Raw genomic sequence first — 12,730 nt, 5'->3', positions numbered from 1 at the left:
GTGTTCAGTGTCAAAATCTTGACTAAGAGAAAATTGGTAGAAATTAAAGCCACTGTGGTTGGGATTTATTACTTTCTAACTTTGGTGCTGTTTGCTGGTGGCATCAGACAGACACTGTGACAGACAGCTATCCCAATCTGCCCACGCCCACAGATCTGTCCAGCACAGAACTGGCAACACACAGATTGCACCAAAGTTCACCGGGAGTCTTGTATTTTTTACTCAGTTAGCTTCAGGCCATCTGATGACTGATCAGTACTCAAGTCAGGGATAATGAAGAAACTGTCTTTGACTACATGGTTTGTACATAACCAGCGTTAGCATCAACAGCTGTTAACCTACTGGTCTAGAAGAAATGTTGTGAGTTCACCATCAAATTTTATTCCTTTACTCAACAAGAGCTATCTCCAGTGGTGGAAAGCAATACCAGTGTTAACTCTTATCTATTACGTTTTTTTCTTTTACTGAAGTGAGCACGCTAACCAGCTAGCCCTGGCCTGTCACTTTCCGATACCGAGTCACTGTAGCCTCCAATCTTCCCTGAAGATGTAGCGTTGCTCAGAGGTGGTATTACAACCTCTTGTATTATAAAAACAACAGTGGCCGAAGCTCTTGTTAAGTAACAATCACTACCACCTGCTCCCGGCTAGAAAACCAGGTTCAGCAGCAGACAATACTTACAATTAACCTCTTTAATAGATAAGACCTTTCTCAGTAAAGGTTTTTGTATGTTTTGTTACCTTACATCTGCCTGACAAAGTGTTTTCCATCTTAAAGTCACTATGAAGATTGCTGATCATGTGGTGCAATCAACACTTTATTCTTTAGCTTTTATTCAGTGACTGTAGAGACGAACAAGAAACATGGGGAGAGGGTGAATGAAATGCCATAAGATCATTTTATATTTTCAAAAGCAATCGATACATGTGGTCGCACATTAACAGCCCTTATAATGGAGGACTTATCAATATAAACTAATATGTAATTTATTATCTATATAGATTTGTTTCCCAGAGCTAAGAATCTTCAAATTTCCCTTGTTGACCAAAACCCAGAAGAGTGATATAACCATAAAACAGCTTTAAAAGGTAGAACCAGCAAATGCTCACTATTTAGCTTCAGAAATGATCCAAGCAATAACTTAATGATCATTTGATGAATGTTTCAACTCTAAAATGCAGTGGGTTCAGTAAGAGCTCAGGCTCAGTGACAGCACTGTCAACCCAGCTATCAGCTCAGAGCTCAAAACACTCTTTAAAAGACACCTGAACAGTCTGTTCTCCCGGCTGGAACAGCGTGCTGATATCTGGAGGAAAAGTAAAGAGAAACCGAACAAAAGATGCCAGGAAAAGCAGGGAAGGGAGGAGCGAGAGGATTAGTGAGGGAGCGGAGAACGAGCTGGGCTGAGGGAAGATGGGTACTGTAGGGTGACAGAGAGTGACAATGGGGGGGGGGGGTAAAGGTGGAAAAGGAAATTCAAGAAGGTGATGGTGGAACAAGTGAAGAAAGGAGGGGTATTTTCAGCCGTGCTATGTTCTTTTTTTCTATTTCAACATCTGAGCGGCGACGACACTTTTTACTTCCGAATATATGGAGGCACAAAAATAGAAGACACAGAGGCGAGAAGCTCGGCTTGAATGCCTCTTGTGTTTTGTAAACAGCAGCTTAATGAGCACATAAATGGTCAGAACATTGGATTCTAATTTCAGCGGCACTAGTGTTGAATGTTACCTGGGTGCCTTTAGAGTCTATGTGAAGATGTGCATGAGTCATAGTCTTATCTCACTGTCACACACATAGTCGCAGCAGGAGAACTCAGTGTGAAGCCCAATAATAACAGTGTGGTGCCTTTTCTTATCCATACTTCATCTTTCTTCTGTCTCCTCAGTTCCATCTTTGTCTCCCTCTGTACATCTTCAACTTTTTTTTAAATTCTTTTTATATATTTGTCTATTTTTTGTGTTGGACAAAAGAACAGAATTTGCAAGAGGAGTGTAATTTCTTCCTCTTTTTCTTTCTCTCTCTCTCTTTTTTTTTTTTCTCAGTGTAAAGTGTAAGCAAGAGGAAAACAAGCCGGTATGAAGTTCCCATCCAGTGTGCTTGTTAATATTTTCCCAGGGTTCCAGTTGGACCTCCTGCCTGCTATCTCAACCTTTGCAAATGTCACCCGCTGCCTGTTAGGCAAAAACAAACCACCTTACTGCAAGGGTGCATCTAAAATTAGTGATAACATGTCCGCGGGCGCGCTCACGCTCGTGCTCGTCCACAAACACACACACACACACCTACCTAGTTTAATTACTGGCCACAGCCTACAGGCACTACAGCTGTGTCTCGTGTGGCAGGATATGTTGAATATATTGGTCTCTCTTGTGTGTGTGTGTGTGTGAACATATTGGCAGTTTCATCAAACCACTGCCTGAGAGGTTTATGTCATAATCTCATCAGGGCGACACACACACACACACACACACACACTGGCCACTGTTGTCGGCTACGCTGTCGATGACTCTGGGCCAAAAGTCTTTTTTAAATCCCTCATATCTACACACACGCTGCGTGTGACGTCAGTGTGCAGTGAACAATGTCATCCATGCCCACTGGCCTGTTCTGTTTCCTCAGCACCGTGCCCACTACACCTTATGTAAATATGCAAGCAGCCAATAACAGGCAGCTTTTAGGGTTCATGACCTTTAATGCTGTTATCATGGTTATAAAAAGAATAATATGTCTCTCTTTATTTCAGCGTATGTGTCCCAGATGTTTGCTTTTTGACTCTTATTCACTGGATCCTAAAGGTGGGGGTGATGGTAAGTTACATTTTGTTCACATGCAGTCGTGCAAGTTAGTTTGACTTTTTCATGCATAATTAATTGACACAAGGGAAGATCCTGAGAAAAGATAGTTTAGAAATCTGTTTGAGTTTTTTTTTTTCATTTGAAAAACGGATGAACACAAAACCAGGATCGGTCTGAGAAGTCTTCTGCGCCACTATCTGCATATCAGCACCTGACCCCACATGTGGCTGTGACTCAGGACTGAGAAACCAGATGGATTCAGTATTTTCTGCATTATTGCTGCCACCTTTTGGTCATCTGCAGTTACTACAACACTGTGCCTGCGTTTAAACAAAGTGAGAGACGGAGAGAAACCACTATGGAAGAGGAGCAGTTACAGGGTATCACAGTAATGTTAGGAGAATCACAACTGACAGATTGAAGATCAAAATTGTGTTGAGACTCCTTCACTTTTTTCACATTTTGTTATGTTGCAGCCTCATGCTAAAAAATGATTTCAATTAATTTTTCCCTCGTCAATCTTCACTCAATACCCGATAATGACAAAGAAAAAACTGAGTTTGAGAATTTTTTGCAAATTTATTAAAAAGGAAAAACTGAAATGTCACATAGACAGAAGTATTCAGACACTTGAACTTCAGCTGAGGTTCCTCCCATTTCTCTTGATCATCTCTGAGATGTGTCTACATCTTGATTGGAGGCACAGATCTAGAGAAGGCTACAACAATTAAAGGGTCAGCAGAGCTCAGTGGCCTCCATCATTCTTATATGGAAGAAATTTCAAACAACCGGGACTAATAGCCCAAAGTGGTATTAATTATCTTATCCTTTTGAAATGACCAAAACCCAAAGATGTGTGATTTATAATAATACAGAAGCTTGAACCAGAGAATGTTTTGGTTGTTTTTGCTCGATAAATCATTTAAACAATTATCAGATTAGGAAAACTTGTCAATTAAATTTTCATGTTGATCATTTAATTGAGTTATTGGCTAATAGCTTCAACTCTGGTCAGAACTGAAGCAGCAAGTCTTTAGTGTGGGGCAAGTTCCAAAAACACTGGATCCTAGATTTCCCATGATGCAATTAAGAGCTTTTTTTAATGAGACTTTCTTTACATGCCCACTTCTTTCAAATTGATTGCTTGTGGGTTGGTTTCAACTTCCAACCCCAAGCTGACATAACCCTAATGACATCACACATCAGGGTTATTTTCTCAGACTTGACAAAGCTCCGCCAGAGCTGTAAAGACATTACACAACATTTTGACATGATGAGTAAACTGACCTTTAAAGGTTAGAATTGCTAGAGTTCCTCTTTAATTTCCTAAGCCTTGTAAGTCGAACCAGTTGTAAACATTCACACAAACTGAGCCACTTCATGCTGTGATTAGCTTCATTCTTTAGAGTGGCATAACTTATTTTCTAGACACTACTATTCTGGTGGCTCATAATTAGAGCAAAGTGGATTAGTGCGTCCTTGACACTGAAGTGGTGTGGTGCTGCTGCCCACTGGAGTGTGAGAGCCTGTAACTTTTTATAGTATGAAGCAGACTTGTAATCCCAGCCCACTAAATGGGTTTATTTATGAGGTGATTAAGGAAGGGGGTTTAATGCGCTTGAAAGCTCTGAATAGACATGAAAATTCTGCTTTTTTCTTGGACCTCGAGTTGGGATTGCTTTGCCGGCTGCTGTTTCCAAAGTCATGGATTTGTCAATATCACTTCATCCGTCAAACGAGTGAAACATCATTTATGTGTCAGCTGCACAACCTCCCATAGCTTCCTTATTCTGCTTCTGTAGAAGAGATGATGATGATTTTATTGAAGTTACCATGAATACCAAACAGTGGTTTCAAAAGAAAGTAGTCAAGATGTCATGGAAAGTCTACAACAGGGTGATGGGCAGTATTTTATATACAGCCTTTCGTTTCTTTGGCTTCGTCCACTGGAAACTGAGATAGCGTGTTTATGCTGCGGTGACAGTGTTGACCTGCGAGCTGCACGTCATCAGCCAGGCTTCCACTTTTAACCTCCATCCTCACGGACCCTGCCGTCAAATTAGATTTTCCAGCCCTGCCTTCACCCTCTACCACTTGATGTGAAAATGCAGCTATAACATTAATACTGTGGAGCCAGTTTGAAAAGATTAAAGATTATAGTGGATCAGTAAATGCTAGTAGGAGGTGGAAATATTTCATAACCATGGCAGAAGTACATGGTGCCCTGTAGATGTGTTGGAACAGTTCTTCTATTAAATAGTGGTATTTAAAAGGTTTATATGATGCTGCTGGGTATTTACTTGGAAAGGTATTCTCTGTTCTTACTTAGGAAGTGTTGGCTTATGTGTTAGGCCAAATATGATGGTGTTTTTCCGAGGTGGGTTTCCATTCCCCCTGGTCAGCTGACTGACGGGACTTGTGTTCTTAGGAGGTGTGTTTGATGATTGTGGTAATGTCCTTTTTCTAAACCACTTTTTGACTGTTGTGACTCATGTAGTGCTGCTTCCAATCATCAGAGGGTGCTGCCTCCTGCGGATCTCTGTGTCAGCACAGGATTTCTGCCAATCAGGGCCTTGTTGGAAATCACATGTAGTCAATTGAAAGAGCTCAGCAGGGGCAGAGACCCTGCAGTGTCTTGCTCTTACAAGAGTGGAGGTGGAAGAGGATGTGGTATTATTTGTGCTGTAAGTCTGAGCACACATCTGGGCATTGGGAGGAACTAAAATGACTTTTTGCAAGCACATTAATTATATTTGTAGAGAAAATTATGATCACAGGAACATTTTTTTATGTTTGCCAGTATTCACAAGGATATTGAGGAGCTATTTCAACCAGCTCTGGAATCAATAAATCCCATTAATATTGCCCATCGTTATATGACACACAGTTGGAGCATGTCTACTGTTTGGATCAGCATGAAACTCTCCTGTTTGAATCATCACAGCAAAAGATGAACAACTGTGTTTAAAAAAAAAAAAAAAAGTCAGGGAGGGAGAGAACAAGCGTGTATATAAAACATTTAACAAGCTATTTGGTACGTTTTCTCTGCTGCTGAACGAGGGTTCTTTACATCGTTGTCTTTATAGTACAAGAGGTTATAATACACCTTCTGAACAGTTGCTATCCTTAATTGATGAGATGGGCCGGGGCTAGCTGGTTAGCATGCTAACTTCAGTAGAAGAAATGACTTGATAGAGACGAGGGTCAACATTGGTGTTGCTTTCCACTGCCAGGCACAACTCTTGGTGAGTAAAGGAATTAAATTTGAAGCTGAACTCACGCTTCTTCTACACTGGTTAGTAAACAGCTGCTAAAATTAAACAGGAATATAGAATTAAAGAAAAAAGAAAAAAGAAAAAGGATTTTCTCAAGGATTTTGCATGATAATGAAAGGTAGATGTGATGTGATGTGATGTACTTGCAAACCATATTTTTCTGTGCTCAAATTACCGTATCACACACCCAGAACTGAAGCTCAGTCTGATGTTGAGAATGTGCAGAGATCCCATATTGCTGCTTTTCTGCAGTTTGACCACAGGCTGAAGGTCATTATCATCGCTGTGCCATGTGAGCTGCCTTTGTTTGGAACACATAAAAACACATTCATACTCACAATTCTGTGAAATGCACCCACACCATGTCTATATTGGGGGGGGGGGGGGGGGACGACAAATCTTTATTTTCTAGTTAAATGTTAATAACCAGTTCTGCACCAGTGAAACAGCGAAGGTCACGCTTTGCTGTGGAAACAAATTTCTGTCAATTCTCACACACACAAAGCCATGCTACGTTGGCTTTGGACTCTCCGGTGTGCACAGGCCTTGTGGTTGAACTTTTCAAAATCCAGTCGCCGCTGTGTGACCATCTGCTATTACTTTAAAATATCACAACTGCTTGTACATTGTTGTGGAAAAGCAGCTCCACTTCTAGCTCTGGTTCACCGCCTTTGTTTTCACTCCCCTGCTCACGTCTCATACTCACCCTTTTCCAAATAAATAACTGTGAGGTTTGGCTTTGTCACAGAGCAGATCTGCCCTTGTGTGTGCAAATGGCTACATCCTCAAATCCCCTCAGTTGCCTCTGTTGTGCTTTCATCACTGGTTTACTTCTTCAAGGTTACAATTAAGGTTTTGACATTTATGCATTCTCACTGCCTTGGAGTGTAAAGAAACGTACATGGGAATACATATTTCTCTTTGAGGTGTGTCCATTATTTATATACTGCTGTAAAGATAAAGATGATAATTACAGATATACATAGTTATACGATTTGTAAGCTGAGAATGACGATGACAGCGCCTGGGGCTCCCACCACTCTGCTCTCTACTGTGAGAACTAAAGGTTTCATGACTGTAGTTCTTTTATAATGAGTTGGTGTGTTCCTGCCACTTTATCCAAGCTGTGAGCCTCTCGGGTCATCATTTACACTGATCTTAGAACACCTAGTAGGGCTTTAATAACACTTTTAAATAAAAAATTTGTAAAACATGCTAATCCCTAATTAGCTCAAGCACAATTCCTAAATGAGATCATTAATATCTCAGCAGGTTGTGACAGAAGGTGTGAAAAGCATAAGACAGGATGCACAGGAGATGTAAAACACTTAACAGGATTTACCATAGGTTTAAAAATCATGGTGCATGGATGTGCAGTATGGCTGACGACCACTAGATGGAGACACTCTACTGCTAATGGACAGCAATAGCACCAGCAAAGAGAACATGTTTTCTTTGCATTTTACTGTCCAGAGACGACTAGAAGTACCCACAAAATAAATAAGAATAGGTTGAATATTTATTTAAACACTGTATGTAATCTAATTTAATCTGGTTTATCTGTGTAACCTAGTTGTAGTTCTAGTAATAATTGGTTCAGTTTGAAAAGGCACAATTCCACTGTATGTGAATGATTCATTTATTAAATGAAAGATAGTATAAAGAGACCACAAGTATGTTAATTTTAAGCTAAAAATTACAACCAATTAATATTTGAAAACTGTATCCTACATTAATATTATTATCAGCACTTGCAGATTAATGTACCACTTCAGTCATCTTTTACTTTTTCATCACATGCATCGCAAATCTGTACTGAATAGGAATTCTGAGTAGGTGTTGGAGCATGTAATGTGTTCACACTGTGTTACTGACAAAGTTAAGTATACCTAAAACCAATGACTTGTCAGCAGCATGTCTGGCCTCAGTGTTACAGTGGCTTTCTGTAGTGTAGTTTCTAGGAAGTTCAGTTGTTTCACCTGATTGACTTTCAGCTCCCAGTCTTGAGTCGATGCCAGCAGAACAGAGGAGGTGGTCCTGACAGCTGATGTTGGCGTCTCCCCAGCCCTGACGAAAGCAACGGTCTTTCTCACTGAGCTTTTTAACTTAGGACATTTCCTTTTCTTACAGAACATTAATTCCCTGGAGGCACATCCTATCTTCAACTATAGGCCCAAGCCCAAACATCACCGTTAACCTAACCCAAAACTATCCTTAACTAAACTATCCAATACCAGTTCTTAACCCTAAAATATTACAGCTTTTTGCCCCCCCCCCCCCCTCCATGGGGACGAGTCCCTGTAATGTGACAGTGCAAACACATGTATGTCCCCACAACATGGTTGATAAACACATACGCTCATAGCTGTCAACACACACCCACACACAAGCATTCAGTGACTTTAAATATCTACAGTTATGTCAGTTGTAAATCATTGATTTGTTAATATTGTTCTTTATCTCCCATAAAACCTCTTTTAGAATAGGCGCCACAGCCCAGATGGACCAGAGGGGTTTTCCACAAAGCAGGCTGAGTGAGTAAAATCAAATCTGTGTGAAGCTTTAGATACAGAAGACGCAGATCAATGAAGATTCGTTTCTCTTGTTGTGATTGGTCGAGCTGTGCAGCGGCTGAAAAGCAAACCTTTAAAAACTGGACTGACCATAGTTTAAAAGTGAGTTTTTGTATATAAGCAGCTCCTAGTCTTAACTTGGTTTGACTTTATCAGCTTATTTCATCTTTATTTACTTGTTGCCATGGTGAATCAGAGCTCCACTGATTAGCTGTTCTGTACCTGAAAACTCTGAGTTTTCCATCTCAGGGTCAGTCGGCTGGGAGTTTGTTAAACCTGCTGCTCTGTGGAATAACCTCCTCATTACCACATTGGCTGGTGGTGTATTATTATTTGCGGACGAGTGTGAGCAGCTGTGAGTGTCGCTGTCTGTGGTGCTGAGCAGCATTTCACATTCCTACAGATCAGTTTCTAAACTGCTCTGAAAAAGTCATGAAAACCAAACAAGAGCGTGCACACAGTAGGTTCTCCTCAACATTTGGACCATGAAGCAATAATCACACCGACAGCTGTGCAGACTTAGGTTAGACAGAGCTCAGCAACAAACAGACAGCACAGACACCTACCTCTAGTTGTCTCTCTGTCACTCACACACCTAAGGAGAGCTGCTAAACAGATTTTCATTGTTCTGAGCACAATGACAATAAAGATCTAATCTAATCTAATCTTACCTCAGCCTGCAGCTTCGCCTGTGCTCTTATTAAAGCATGAGATACGCTGAATAAAAGACAGTGTTGAGCACACTAGCTCCTGCTCTTAATTTCCAAATACAAAAAAAAAAATCAATTTATTTGTCCAACCAGCTCTTTCACTCTGTTTCTCTCTCTTGAGGCGGCCCCCCTGCTGCGCCTTATAAATAATAACAGTAATACTAACAATAACCACCCCTGGCTTTGACAGTGTGCACATTTTCAGAGCAGAATCATGACGACTCGTACAACTGTAGACACATGATTGAACGCTGCCTCACTGAAATAAAAATAACACTGTGGGACCTCAGTATAGAAGCGTAGAGGCGGGAAAAGCCTGCATACTGATGCGGACGTTTTGCACAATTGTAACTCATGTTTGCTGCCCTCGTCATGCTCGTGTGGCCTATTTGATGCAGTACTGAGTCAAGAATAAAAAGTAATCCAGTGGGGATCAGTGCCGCACCTTCCCCTGAAGAGGATAAGCAGTTTAGAAAATGAATGGATGAACGCATTCAATTAAAAATAAATATCTTTTAAAAAAGTGCCTGTGGCTTTACATGAAATAAAACACTTTTGTCATTAGAGTGTGGCTCTATAAAACAAGGTCAGCTGTTTTCAGAGCAGAGCAAAGTGAAAGCAAAACATGATTTTATCTTGAGGCTTAAAGGCAATATTTTGGAGATAATGTTCTCAGTAAAGTAATTTTCAACTTCACTAACGTACAAAACAACAATTCTAAATAATTCTAAATAATTAGAATCAGATTGCACACATTTATCCCGCACTGATTGTAGTTTTTTCCTCTTCTTTAATAAGATTTAAAACTTTCATAATGAAATAATAGACTCCAGAGATTAAATTGCAGCATAAAACCTCCCACAAACCTCTCGCAGAAATGAGACCCACAGCTAGATTCCAAAACAACTTTTTATTGGCCAATTTACAGAAAGTGCTGTAGTGACCATTCCAAAGGAAAACAGACCAAAGAGTCCAGAGAAGAAGAAAAAAACCAAACAAAATAATAAAAAAAAAGAAAAAGAAAAAGAAAAAAACAACACATTATACAAGGTTTTCATGTTAATTTCACCGTCCTTCTCATCTAAAACAAACATCAGGACAACATTAGGGATCGGGCTGATGCAAAATCCACCAAAAGGGGTGGGGGGGTTAGGGGGGGTTGGGGGGGTGGGGTGAGGGAAGGTTGCAAGTGAAGAGGTGACGTCACAAGACCAGGTGTCACAGTAGATGAGGAAGACTCTCAAACAACATATGAGATCTGTACATGAACATAGAGCTACAGTTTACACATACAGTAGGATCTCCCAGCTACACCCAAGAGGACAGCAGTCTATAGGTTAGAGCAGGAAACGTTCCAGTGCTTGTGACTTTAACCGAACCTTTGATTTATCAGTGGCAGACCATCAACCGCTGCGCACATCTGTTTTCTTCTGCAGTTTGTCAGAGTCTTTGCTATCAAACAATACACACAGACTGGATTAAGGATGGCCAAAGCCAGAGATTAATGCCCGTTCACATCAAGGTGAAGAAACCTTCGACTGGGGTTTTTTTTTTTTCTGATTATGTCAATTGTGACACTGCTAAATGCATTCACCTCTCTCTCCCTTTATCTTTAAGTTGCACCAGGCAACTTCACAAGTCGGTGGCCCCAAGTGCTGCTAATGAAGTGGGATTTATGTAATGTGACTTCATTCCCTAGACCTAAATCTTTTCCATTAATGCTGCATTTCATTCAAAGTTAGAAGTTTGGAAAAGTTGAGAGTTTCTTGCAGGTGAGTTGTAATTGCACACTTTGTGCATTCCAGTTACCCAGCTTGGGAAAGAAATCAGGAAAGTTAAGTTCCCTTTACCTTCTGGCCACAAAGGACAGCTCTCTGTGAGTCAGCGGTGTTCGGCAGCATTAGCTAGCTACTTACAGTATAGACTGTTATTGAAGTTATTAAAGTGTATGGATTATATTATAGGATGTAAAAGTAATGCTGTGCAGCTTTAAAGGTTCATGTCAGAGTCTGACTGATTTTACAGACGGGCCGCTGCTATCAGTCAGTTTTAGTGTATGTCAGTCGATAAGTAAAAAAACAGAAAATGGATTGGATGGAACATTAATGGATTTATTTTGGCCACTTGGGGGCAGTCTAAGTTGATATAGTGAATCTATTAGCAAACAGCTGCCAATTTGTGTTTGTGTCCATCTGATGAATGTACATCTAGTACTCACTCTCTTCTAGCTCTGTTTTGATTTCCACCAACTCATGAGAAAAAATATCCGTCTCTTTAGCTGCTAAATGCTTCAAAACGCTCACCAGCTAGTTGCTATCCTTGTCTGTCATTTTGCCGTTTGGTCCTGGGCAGGTAGCACACAGTTATCACAGCTTTCTGAAAACAGCTGATGATGAACCAAAACATTAAAGTTGCAAAATGCAAAAGAATAATCTCATAAACGCTAAAATGTTTTGTATAGCTGAGGGGAACTGCAGAGTTGGGTGATAATTCTCACTTTGCCACTATAAGCAACACCTTTTACATTACGTTTAGTTATTTTATCTATTATTATTATTATTATAAAAAATATTGATTAGTGCAGCTTAATGTTCCAGGCTTATCCACATACACACATACTTCACTGAATCTTTATTATAGGTCTCTATAATTAAAGCTCTTAATTAAAATATTTGATATTTAATATTTTTGCTGTTTATAGTTGTTATTCTGGTAAAGTTTACTGTTTGAAATGTACAGTTGTACAAGTTGTTGTTCTGCTCAGTGCAATACTGGGTCACAAATCCTTACGAACCCAAGTCCCCAAAGGGACGCATATCAAAAAAATGTACGTTATTTTGTGTGAAATGTTGTTATCAGATTTTTAAAAGTCAAATATCAATATTGGTCTTGGCCTCAACACTTGAGTTGCAGTGGGGCTTTAATGATGACGTCAGATAACTGTGTCTCTTGACCTCCAACTCAAGGCTGCTCCACTGCATCAGTCCTCATGGAGAGTATGGATTTCTGACTTTCCAACATCTTTGCAATGCAGCATTAATGACTACTAGGAGTGAGATTGTGGAATTAATAGTGTAGCTTTCCCACTCACTGAGTACTGAGACACACCTGAGAATAAAATTCAATTTGAGCAAATCTTGTGGTTTATACATGGATAGTGAGAGGACTCCCTTCTCTGTTGCGTCCCTGCTGTTTGATTTAGACTTAACGAGTCTGGAATCTCTTCGCATGCACATCGACTGCCTACTGACTCAGTCACTATGGAGGCAGCGGCACATCCATCCAAACAAAACCCAAGTCGCCGTCAGCTGGAATGATTTGAACACTGAGCTAGAAACACACACAGACGACTGAAGGGGGTCGTTTCCGTAAAG

The sequence above is a fragment of the Seriola aureovittata genome, chromosome 4 (genome assembly GCF_021018895.1).
Source record: "Seriola aureovittata isolate HTS-2021-v1 ecotype China chromosome 4, ASM2101889v1, whole genome shotgun sequence".
NCBI classification, from domain to species: Eukaryota; Metazoa; Chordata; class Actinopteri; order Carangiformes; family Carangidae; genus Seriola; species Seriola aureovittata.
Note: the sequence above shows the minus strand (reverse complement) of the source record.